The 12,811-nt window shown below is 43.0% G+C and overlaps 1 pseudogene; it reads left to right on the top strand.

The window, feature by feature from the left end:
* Window positions 1-521: 521 nt before the first annotated feature.
* On the top strand, window positions 522-12,193 carry Gm38840 (annotated as a pseudogene).
* Window positions 12,194-12,811: the final 618 nt, after the last annotated feature.

The following is a 12,811-nucleotide window of genomic DNA, read 5'->3' as shown; positions in this document are numbered from 1 at the left end:
CATATAGCTAAGTTAGATTCTAGGCAGTCCTTGATCTGACCCTGGGCATGGATAGCTAAGTCACTGCCCTACACAGAAATTTACCATTATCTAGGAAGAAGGAAGTTTGTGACCTAAAGAGGAACCAGAATAGATACTTAGAAATATAGATAGCTGAGTTACACCCATACACAAGTATTTACAATGGCCTAGGGGGAAGGTGGACTATACAATAGACTAGAATAGGAACTAAGCCCTTGTCCCTGGCTTCTAAGATTAAGTGGACCTTAGGTGGAGCTGCTTTTGAATCCCAGTTGTTAACATTGAATTTTATCCCAGTTGGTTCCTGCCAGTCCTTCAGTGTTTGCATTCCTCTGTTTTATGTAAGAATCCAATAACCTCATTGTCACCTATCTTCCCTGTTTTCTTCTGTACAAAAGTTTGATGCTCGATTTGATAAATTACATTCAGATGCACACTCTCTTGTATCTGTGTCTGTCTGTCAATTCCCGCCAACTCTATTCCCATCTGCCAGAACCCCTGATTCCCACAGATTGAGTGGGGCCGACTAGGCCCAGTCCATGGCACTGGACCTGAAGCCTAAATTCCAGGAGGAAGAGCAAGTGCTCTCCTTTCGTGGGCCCCTTCTTTATGAAGCAAAGTGTGTAAAGGACAAACAAGTAAAGCACTTTATCCATTACAGTGGTTGGGATAGAAATTGGGATGAATGGGTGCCAGAAAGCAGAGTACTCAAATTCGTGGACACCAATTTGCCGAAACAGCGAGAACTTCAATATGCAGAGGGCAAGAAGAGAGGGGCTGCTCCAGGGAAGAAGACATCCAGCCTGAAACAGGAAAATGTTGAAGTGAAAACAAAAATGAACAAGCAGAAAACACCTGGAAACAGATATGGTGGCAGTACCAGTGAGACACCTCAGCATCCTAGGAGGAAGGGAGCCTGGGTAGATCCCACCATTGTAAATGAAGAAACATTCATGAACACAGTTGAAGTTAAAGTGAAGATTCCTGAACCCTGGCCTGTGGATGACTGGGACTTGACTCCAAAACAAAAGCAGCCTTTTTAATCTTTCAGCCAAGAGGAATGTTGATTCCATTTTGGAGTCTTGAGGAAATTATAACAAGTCTTGAGGAAATACAGATAATAATGAGTATGCTGGACTCGAGCCCCGGGGTACCTTGCCAGCAGAGTCGCACGACATGCACAAGGGCCCACACAGGATTTCCCACGGGATCTTAAGACCTCTGGTGAGTGGAACACAGCGCCTGCCCCAATCCAATCGCGCGGATCCTGAGACTGCGGTAAATAGGGAGGCAACTACCCGGGCCTGACCTGGGGCACAAGCCCATTCCACTCCACTCGAGCACTGGGGTACCATGACAGCGGAGTCGCCTGACACCCGCAAGGGCCCACACAGGATTCCACACGGGATCCTAAGACCTCTAGTGAGTGGAACACAACTTCTGCCAGGAGTCCGGTTCAAACACCAGATATCTGGGTACCTTCCCTGCAAGAAGAGAGCTTGCCTGCAGAGAATACTCTGCCCACTGAAACTAAGGAGAGAGCTACCCTCCCAGGTCTGCTTATAGAGGCTAACAGAGTCACCTGAAGAACAAGCTCTTAACAGAGACAACTATAACAGTTAGCTTCAGAGATTACCAGATGGCAAAAGGCAAACGTAAGAATCCTACTAACAGAAATCAAGACCACTCACCATCATCAGAACGCAGCACTCCCACCCCACCTAGTCCTGGGCACCCCAACACAACCGAAAATCTAAACCCAGATTTAAAAACATTTCTCATGATGATGATAGAGGACATCGAGAAGGACTTTCATAAGTCACTTAAAGAATTACAGGAGAGCACTGCTAAAGAGTTACAGGCCCTTAAAGAAAAACAGGAAAACACATCCAAACAGGTGATGGAAATGAACAAAACCATACTAGAACTAAAAAGGGAAGTAGATATAATAAAGAAAACCCAAAGCGAGGCAACGCTGGTGATAGAAACCCTAGGAAAGAGATCTGGAACCATAGATGTGAGCATCAGCAACAGAATACAAGAAATGGAAGAGAGAATCTCAGGTGCAGAAGATTCCATAGAGAACATCGACACAACAGTCAAAGAAACTACAAAATGCAAAAGGATCCTAACTCAAAACATCCAGGAAATCCAGGACACAATGAGAAGACCAAACCTACGGATAATAGGAATTGATGAGAATGAAGATTTTCAACTTAAAGGGCCAACAAATATATTCAACAAAATAATAGAAGAAAACTTCCCAAACATAAAGAAAGAGATGCCCATGATCATACAAGAAGTCTACAGAACTCCAAATAGACTGGACCAGAAAAGAAATTCCTCCCGACACATAATAATCAGAACAACAAATGCACTAAATAAAGAGAGAATATTAAAAGCAGTAAGGGAGAAAGGTCAAGTAACATATAAAGAAAGGCCTATCAGAATTACACCAGACTTTTCACCAGAGACTATGAAAGCCAGAAGAGCCTGGACAGATGTTATACAGACACTAAGAGAACACAAATGCCAGCCCAGGCTACTATACCCGGCCAAACTCTCAATTACCATAGATGGAGAAAACAAAGTATTCTACGACAAAACCAAATTCACACAATATCTTTCCACGAATCCAGCCCTTCAAAGGATAATAACAGAAAAGAACCAATACAAGGACGGAAATCATGCCCTAGAACAAGCAAGAAAGTAATCCCTCAACAAACCAAAAAGAAAACAGCCACAAGAACAGAATGCCAACTCTAACAACAAAAATAAAAGGAAGCAACAATTACTTTTCCTTAATATCTCTTAATATCAATGGACTCAATTCCCCAATAAAAAGACATAGACTAACAGACTGGCTACACAAACAGGACCCAACATTCTGCTGCTTACAGGAAACCCATCTCAGGGAAAAAGACAGACACTACCTCAGAGTGAAAGGCTGGAAAACAATTTTCCAAGCAAATGGTCTGAAGAAACAAGCTGGAGTAGCCATTCTAATATCGGATAAAATCGACTTCCAACCCAAAGTTATCAAAAAAGACAAGGAGGGACACTTCATACTCATCAAAGGTAAAATCCTCCAAGAGGAACTCTCAATTCTGAATATCTACGCTCCAAATGCAAGGGCAGCCACATTCATTAAAGACACTTTAGTAAAGCTCAAAGCACACATTGCACCTCACACAATAATAGTGGGAGACTTCAACACACCACTTTCATCAATGGTCAGATCATGGAAACAGAAAATAAACAGGGACACAGTGAAACTAACAGAAGTTATGAAACAAATGAACCTGACAGATATCTACAGAACATTTTATCCTAAAACAAAAGGATATACCTTCTTCTCAGCACCTCACGGGATCTTCTCCAAAATTGACCATATAATTGGTCACAAAACAGGCCTCAACAGATACAAAAATATTGAAATCATCCCATGTATCCTATCAGACCACCATGGCCTAAGACTGATCTTCAATAACAACATAAATAATGGAAAGCCAACATTCACGTGGAAAATGAACAACACTCTTCTCAATGATACCTTGGTCAAGGAAGGAATAAAGTAAGAAATTAAAGATTTTTTAAGAGTTTAATGAAAATGAAGCCACAATGTACCCAAACGTATGGGACACAATGAAAGCATTTCTAAGAGGGAAACTCATAGCTCTGAGTGCCTCCAAGAAGAAACGGGAGAGAGTACATACTAGCATCTTGACAACACATCTAAAAGCTCTAGAAAAAAAGGAAGCAAATTCACCCAAGAGGAGTAAACGGCAGGAAATAATCAAACTCAGGGGTGAAATCAACCAAGTGGAAACAAGACAAACTATTCAAAGAATTAACAAAACGAGGAGTTGCTTCTTTGAGAAAATCAACAAGATAGATAAACCCTTAGCTAGACCCACTAGAGGGCACAGGGACAACATCCTAATTAACAAAATCAGAAATGAAAAGGGAGACATAACAACAGATCCTGAAGAAATCCAAAACACCATCAGATCCTTCTACAAAAGGCTATACTCAACAAAACTGGAAAACCTGGAGGAAATGGACAAATTTCTAGACAGATACCAGGTACCAAAGTTGAATCAGGATCAAGTTGACCATCTAAACAGTCCCATATCCCCAAAAGAAATAGAAGCAGTCATTAATAGTCTCCCAGCCAAAAAAAGCCCAGGACCAGACGGATTTAGTGCAGAGTTCTATCAGACCTTCAAAGAAGATCTAATTCCAGTTCTGCACAAACTATTTCACAAAATAGAAGTAGAAGGTACTCTACCCAACTCATTTTATGAAGCCACTATTACTCTGATACCTAAACCACAGAAAGATCCAACAAAGATAGAGAATTTCAGACCAATTTCTCTTATGAATATCGATGCAAAAATCCTCAATAAAATTCTCGCTAACCAAATCCAAGAACACATTGAAGCAGTCATCCATCCTGACCAAGTAGGTTTTATTCCAGGGATGCAGGGATGGTTTAATATACGGAAATCCATCAATGTAATCCATTATATAAACAAACTCAAAGACAAAAACCACATGATCATCTCGTTAGATGGGGAAAAAGCATTCGACAAGATCTAACACCCATTCATGATAAAAGTTTTGGAAAGATCAGGAATTCAAGGCCCATACCTAAACATGATAAAAGAAATCTACAGCAAACCAGTAGCCAACATCAAAGTAAATGGAGAGAAGCTGGAAGCAATCCCACTAAAATCAGGGACTAGACAAGGCTGCCCACTTTCTCCCTACCTTTTCAACATAGTACTTGAAGTATTAGCCAGAGCATTTCGACAACAAAAGGAGATCAAGGGGATACAAATTGGAAAAGAGAAAGTCAAAATATCACTTTTTGCAGATGATATGATAGTATATATAAGTGACCCTAAAAATTTCACCAGAGAACTCCTAAACCTGATAAACAGCTTCGGTGAAGTAGCTGGATATAAAATAAACTCAAACAAGTCAATGGCCTTTCTCTACACAAAGAATAAATAGGCTGAGAAAGAAATTAGGGAAACAACACCCTTCTCAATAGTCACAAAAAATATAAAATATCTTGGCGTGACTCTAACTAAGGAAGTGAAAGATCTGTATGATAAAAACTTCAAGTCTCTGAAGAAAGAAATTAAAGAAGATGTCAGAAGATGGAAAGATCTCTCATGCTCATGGATTGGCAGGATCAACATTGTAAAAATGGCTATCTTGCCCAAAGCAATCTACAGATTCAATGCAATCCCCATCAAAATTCCAACTCAATTCTTCAACGAATTAGAAGGAGCAATTTGCAAATTCATCTGGAATAACAAAAAACCTAGGATAGCAAAAACTCTTCTCAAGGATAAAAGAACCTCTGGTGGAATCACCATGCCTGACCTAAAGCTTTACTACAGAGCAATTGTGATAAAAACTGCATAGTACTGGTATAGAGACAGACAAGTAGACCAATGGAATAGAATTGAAGACTCAGAAATGAACCCACACACCTTTGGTCACTTGATCTTCGACAAGGGAGCTAAAACCATCCAGTGGAAGAAAGACAGCATTTTCAACAATTGGTGCTGGCACAACTGGTTGTTATCATGTAGAAGAATGCGAATCGATCCATACTTATCTCCTTGTACTAAGGTCAAATCTAAGTGGATCAAGGAACTTCACATAAAACCAGAGACACTGAAACTTATAGAGGAGAAAGTGGGGAAAAGCCTTGAAGATATGGGCACAGGGGAAAAATTCCTGAACAGAACAGCAATGGCTTGTGCTGTAAGATCGAGAATTGACAAATGGGACCTAATGAAACTCCAAAGTTTCTGCAAGGCAAAAGACACCGTCAACAAGACAAAAAGACCACCAACAGATTGGGAAAGGATCTTTACCTATCCTAAATCAGATAGAGGACTAATATCCAACATATATAAAGAACTCAAGAAGGTGGACTTCAGAAAATCAAATAACCCCATTAAAAAATGGGGCTCAGAACTGAACAAAGAATTCTCACCTGAGGAATACCGAATGGCAGAGAAGCACCTGAAAAAATGTTCAACATCCTTAATCATCAAGGAAATGCAAATCAAAACAACCCTGAGATTCCACCTCACACCAGTCAGAATGGCTAAGATCAAAAATTCAGGTGACAGCAGATGCTGGCGTGGATGTGGAGAAAGAGGAACACTCCTCCATTGTTGGTGGGATTGCAGGCTTGTACAACTACTCTGGAAATCAGTCTGGCGGTTCCTCAGAAAAGTGGACATAGTACTACTGGAGGATCCAGCAATACCTCTCCTGGGCATATATCCAGAAGATGTCCCAACCGGTAAGAAGGACACATGCTCCACTATGTTCATAGCAGCCTTATTTATAATAGCCAGAAGCTGAAAGAACCCAGATGCCCCTCAACAGAGGAATGGATACAGAAAATGTGGTACATCTACACAATGGAGTACTACTCAGCTATTAAAAAGAATGAATTTATGAAATTCTTAGGCTAATGGATGGACCTGGAGGGCATCATCCTGAGTGAGGTAACACATTCACAAAGGAACTCACACAATATGTACTCACTGATAAGTGGATATTAGCCCCAATCCTAGGATACCCAAGATATAAGATACAATTTGCTAAACACATGAAACTCAAGAAGAATGAAGACTGAAGTGTGGACACTATGCCCCTCCTTAGAATTGGGAACAAAACACCCATGGAAGGAGTTACAAAGACAAAGTTTGGAGCTGAGACGAAAGGATGGACCATGTAGAGACTGCCATATCCAGGGATCCACCCCATAATCAGCATCCAAAAGCTGACACCATTGCATACACTAGCAAGATTTTATTGAAAGGACCCAGATGTAGCTGTGTCTTGTGAGACTATGCTGGGCCCTAGCAAACACAGAAGTGGATGCTCACAGTCAGCAAAAGATCACAGGTCTCCCAATGGAGGAGCTAGAGAAAGTACCCAAGGAGCTAAAGGGATCTGCAACCCTATAGGTGGAACAACAATATGAACTAACCAGTACCTAGGAGCTCTTGACTCTAGCTGCATATGTATCAAAAGATGGCCTAGTCGGCCATCACTGGAAAGAGAGGCCCATTGGACACGCAAACTTTATATGCCCCAGTACAGGGTAACGCCAGGGCCAAAAAGGGGGAGTGGGTGGGTAGGGGAGTGGGGGTGGGTGGCTATGGGGGACTTTTGGTATAGCATTGGAAATGTAAATGAGCTAAATACCTAATAAAAAATGGAAAAAAAATAATGAGTATGCTGATAATGAGGTGGTGGCAGGGATAAAGGACTACGTCAATGTAATGTTGGGTACTCAGTTACTGTGGAGAGCCATGCCTCGAGCAATTGCGTGCATGCCACCAGCAATCGCCGAGGAGAGCCATGCGTGCTGCGAGCAATTGCCATTATAAGATGGCGCTGGCCTCCGCTGTGCCTAACTAGTAAATGAGCCTTGTACACAGGTGCGAGAGTGAACTCATTCCTAGTCACTGCCCATTCTCGGGGCGTAATAGTGGGGTGATGGGCGAACAACGAATCAGGAGCTGTCACACCATATCAGGTGCTGAAACATCACGCTGCGGGCTATATAAGCAGTGCCATTTTCCCGGTTCGGGGTCTTCCTGAGAAGTAAGCAATAAAGCTTTTGCTGCAGAAGATTCCGGTTCGTTGCGTCTTTCTTGCCGGTAGAGTGGGACACAATAAGTGGCGCCGAGGAACCCGGGAACTTTATACCATCACACCGGTGCAAGGAAGATCCCTCGTTCGCGGGGCAGAACCAGAACTGTGGGATGAAAGGCTCTGCAAGGTACGTACAGTCTTGAAATTTCTCCAGAGTTAGAAGCCCTTTTGATTGTTTGCACGGCGATTGCACTTTTCCTTTCGGTTTCGTTTTGCTTCCACCACTGGAACTGCTGACTGGTTCTTAGTCGTGGTCAGGCCTGGACAGCGCCTGGACAGCAACCAGTTTCAGTAGTGGTCAGGACTGGACAGCGGCAGTATGGTAATCTCCCTTTCTATAGTAGTGGCCTTACACTCGGTCCTTAAGCAGTGTGGCCTAAAAATCGCCACTAAGACCTTAGAGGGATTTTTCAGGGAGATAGACCGTGTGGCACCATGGTATGCTTGCTCAGGGTCGTTAACTGTCGCCTCTTGGGACAAACTGAAAGGAGATCTAGTTAGGGAACAGCAGAATGGCAAACTTAAAGCAGGAATCATGCCGTTGTGGAAATTGGTGAAATCGTGCTTAAGATGAGGATTGTCAGCAAATGGTAGAAGCGGGGCAGAACGTTCTGGACGAAATTCAAGAAAGTCTATCAGAGGTAGAGCGGGGAGAGAAAGTAAAAGTAGAGAGGAAACAAAGTGCACTGAAGAATTTAGGCCTTTCCAAGGGCCTTGAGCCCGAGGAAAAGAGATATAAAGGAAAGAATGCCTTGGGAGAGATTAGAAAAAGGGGTGGAAAGGGAGAGAAGAAGGGAGATTGAGCTGGAGAGGCACATAAGGAAAGGAGCCTCTACCTGCCACTAGATGAGTTTAAGCAACTAGCTCTTAGTAGCTCAGAATCAGATGAAGGACTTAGCTCCTCAAGAAATGGACTTGGAGGAGGAAGCAGTTCGTTATAAGGGAGAAAGTTACCAGCAAGATAAAATGCAAGCTACTCAGTCCAGAAAAAGGCCAAAAGTGGCTGGCGAAAGCCAGCTTGCTGCTCGGCCTCCGGACTGTCGGCTTCAGGGTCCTAGTGCACCTCTGCCTTATGTGCAGAGGTAGTTGTCAATTTTTACCTACTCCTCATGTAGGGGTAAACCCTCGAGGCATCAGGCCATTACTGGTCTGGCAAATGGATGTCACACATATATTTCCTCCTTTGGGAGAAATCAGTATTTACATGTTTCCATTGACACCTGCTCTGGTGTAATGTTTGCTACACCTTTAACAGGTGAAAAAGCCTCTCATGTTATACAGCACTGCCTAGAAGCGTGGAGTGCTTGGGGCAAGCCCACAATTCTTAAAACGGATAGTGGGCCAGCATATACTTCTACTAAATTTCAACAATTTTGTCATCAAATGGATGTCACTCACCTGACTGGCCTTCCTTATAATCCTCAAGGACAAGGCATTGTGGAACGTGTCCACCGCACACTCAAGTCTTATAAAACAAAAAGGGGGAGTTGATGAGACTCTGCCCTCAGTGCCAAGAGTAGCGGTATCTATGGTGCTCTTTACACTTAATTTTTTGAATATCGACGAGCAGGAACGTTCTGCAGCTGAGCAACATAGCTCAGACCCTGATAGACCAAAATAAATGGTCAAATGGAAGGATGTTTTAACTGGTCTGTGGAAAGGCCCAGATCCTATCTTAATCAGATCCTGGGGAGCTGTTTGTGTTTTTCCACAGAGTGAAGACAACCCATTTTGGCTGCCGGAACGACTCACCCACAGGATATTCATCAAGGATGGTGCAGAAGATGCTGACCTCCCAAGGACTGTTCCTGATCCTGACAATGTTGAACTTGTCTCAGGTTCCTAGTATAATGGGCGAACAGAGATGGGCTATTCTCTCGACTTTCCCTAAACCAATGCCAGTTCGCCATGATGCTATAGTTTTTCCAAAATTCTTTACTACTAATAAAACAGTGGATTTGCCATATTTACCCTATGATCCCACCCGAGCACCATTAAGAGAAAATCGCTCTTTACTAGAACAGGGTTCTTTATGTTTTCAAATTAATGGACCAGGAAATTGTATCAACCTCACAGCCCGAGCTTTGGGGAAGTTTAATGAGCACCAAGGAGGTTGGGTGAGCACAACCCAAGATACTTCCAATGTAGATATAACCTTTACAAATCGGACCTTTTGGCAGGAGGCAATTTGGGTTAATGGTACACTTCTACCACCTAACTTTTCAGACAAAGAACGTCCCCACCAACCAAAAATAGCCCCTCATTGTAGCTTGGAAGATGAAGGGCTGATCCTGCCTTGGTCTGATTGTCAATCCTCCATTACTCGTTGGGCAGATCAGAGTAAAACTTTTCCTTTTCTCCCAACATGATAGATGACCCAGAGAAGAAATTTGTTATGAAAAAGGGACTTTTCATACAGGACTTTAGAATGCATCCCTTTCACAAGTGGGTGCTTTGTGGAGTCAATGGCAGTTGTACAGAACTCAATCCTTTGATTTTTATCCAGGGAGGAGCAGTTGGAAAGGCTTCTTTTACTGGTATCTCAAGATTTGTTCAGTATTGGGGAATACATGATGCCTCCCAGGACTCTTATGGATATACTAATACCAGTGTAGAGATCAATGGGTTCAATAAAACTTTGGTAAACCAGATTAATTATCCATCTACCCCAGTCTGTGTTTACTCCCTTTCTTGTTTATTCTTTCAAATGATTCATTTGATGTCTGTTCCAATGATTCTTGTTGGATTTCTCAATGTTGGGATGTAACAAAGAACACCCGTGCCATGGTGGCACGGATCCCATATTGGATCTCTGTTCCGGTGGAAACACCCTCCACCTTATCTCTGTTTCGACAAAAGAGAGATTTTGGCATTACTGTTGCTGTGATCATAGCAATTTCAGCCAGTGCAGCTGCTGCTACAGCTGCAGGGTACGCTATGGCTAGTAAAGTTCAATCAGGCACAAAATTAAATCAGCTTTCAGCAGATCTGGTTGATGCCATCACTGTCCAAACTTCTGCTAGTACCAAGTTAAAGGGAGGGCTGATGATTTTGAATCAGCGCCTTGACCTGGCAGAGGAACAGATACCTATCTGTTCTATACCAGATGGCCCAGTTGGGTTGTGAAAGAAAACTGGAAGCTCTGTGCATTACCAGTGTCCAATATGAAAATTTTACTTATGCAGCTAATCTGTCTAGACAGCTTTCTTTATATCTTGCAGGAAATTGATCTGAAAGATTCGATGAGACCCTTGAGGCCCTGAGAGCGGCCGTTCTAAAGATCAACTCGACACGAGTGGACCTGTCATTGACAGAGGGCCTCTCCTCCTGGATTTCATCTGCATTTTCTTATTTTAAGGAATGGGTGGGGGTAGGTTTATTTGGTGTTGCCACCTGCTGTGGATTTGTGTTCATGCTCTGGTTGGTTTGCAAGCTCAGAACCCAACAAACAAATGACAAGGTTGTGATAACTCAAGCACTTGCTGCCATCGAGCAAGGGGCCTCCCCTGAAATCTGGCTATCTATGCTCAAAAATTAGTTGACATTGGTGGCTGGCCTCTTTTATAGAGTTCGCCCTAGGTCATTTAGTAGTTACTGTCACATAGCACTGCGGTATCCAGGGACAGGCAACTTTCCTCATGCACAGATCAATCTAAGACACGGTGCCTGGTGGTGATAGGGTTACCCTATGACAGGAAAGGCTGTGACATTGGAGGAACAACCTAAGATAGGAGCCACAGCGGATGGGCATAATTACACAGGCCTAGACCAGCCTCAAATTTTAATAAAATAAAAAGGGGGAGATGTGGAGAGCCATGCCGCGAGCAATCACATGTGTGCCACCAACAATCGCTGAGGAGAGCTGTGCGTGCCGCAAGCAATCGCCATTATAAGATGGCGCTGGCCTCCGCTGTGCCTAACAAGTAAACAAGCCTTGTACACAGGTGCGAGAGTGAACTCACTCCCAGTCACTGCCCATTCTCGGGGCGTAATAGTGGGGTGATGGGTGAGCAAAGAATCAGGAGCTGTCACGCCACATCAGGTGCTGAAACGTCACGCTGCGGGCTATATAAGCAGCGCCATTTTCCCGGTTCGGGGTCTTCCTGAGAAGTAAGCAATAAAGCTTTTGCCGCAGAAGATTCCAGTTTGTTGCGTCTTTCTTGCCGGTCGAGTGGGATGCAATAAGTTACTCTACAAAACTGGGAGATCACAGTATGCTGACATTCTTGCAGATCACCTGGATGCACCCGTGTCCCAGGTGTATGGAGCGACACATTCACTGAGATTATTTGTGCGAATTGGAGCAAAGTTGGCCTGTGCACCTCTAGATGAGAAAAGCCTTGCTTTATTACTGAACTGTAATACATGATTACATGATTTCCACAAGTACCTGGTGAAGAATTCTGCAACTTTGTTCAGCGCCAGTGATTATGAAGTGGTTCCTCCCGAGTACCATCGGAAAGCTGTGTGAGGGTTGCTAACTAGTGCTTGGATATCTGTAAAGAGTTTGGCTCTTAGTCCTTCTCTTGTACAAATGATGTACTTTGAAGACCATTAGTATATAACAGAGTTGATGTTTGTTTTCTGTTTAATCTTATGTTTAATGTTTGCTCCTTTTTTCCTTACTTTTTTTTTCATTTCAAAGTTTCCACCAGTGTGTCAGTGATGGACAACAGAGAGACATGCTTATAATGTTTGCCTAGTTGATAAAGTTGCTTTTGAATGCTGGTGATTCTGTTCCGTTGACACTGCACACTTTTATAATATGTGTTAATGCTCTCTGACAAAATGCTCTGATTCCTGTGCTAAAGGTTCACTTCAGTGTATGTAACTGAACACTCATCCATCTGGGCTCTTCTTTCTTTAAATGGTGCTTAAGGGACCCATCCTTTGCAAGTCATGTCTGTTGTTCCTTAGGCATCTTATCTGATCAATTGTTAAAGAATGGTTGTTGGGAGCTATTAAGACAACACTATTGTCCTGATCTCTGAATTGGGCCTCTCCCCCCCCAAGAAGAAAAGGGGGTCAAAAGCGGGCCACCAAAGCACTGTTCCGAGAACAACCACAGAATGTTCCAGCCCTAAGTCAG

This window comes from Mus musculus, chromosome 6, assembly GCF_000001635.26.
Source record: "Mus musculus strain C57BL/6J chromosome 6, GRCm38.p6 C57BL/6J".
NCBI classification, from domain to species: Eukaryota; Metazoa; Chordata; class Mammalia; order Rodentia; family Muridae; genus Mus; species Mus musculus.
The sequence above is the reverse complement of the archived record's forward strand: the minus strand, read 5'-3'. Positions and strand labels throughout refer to the sequence as shown.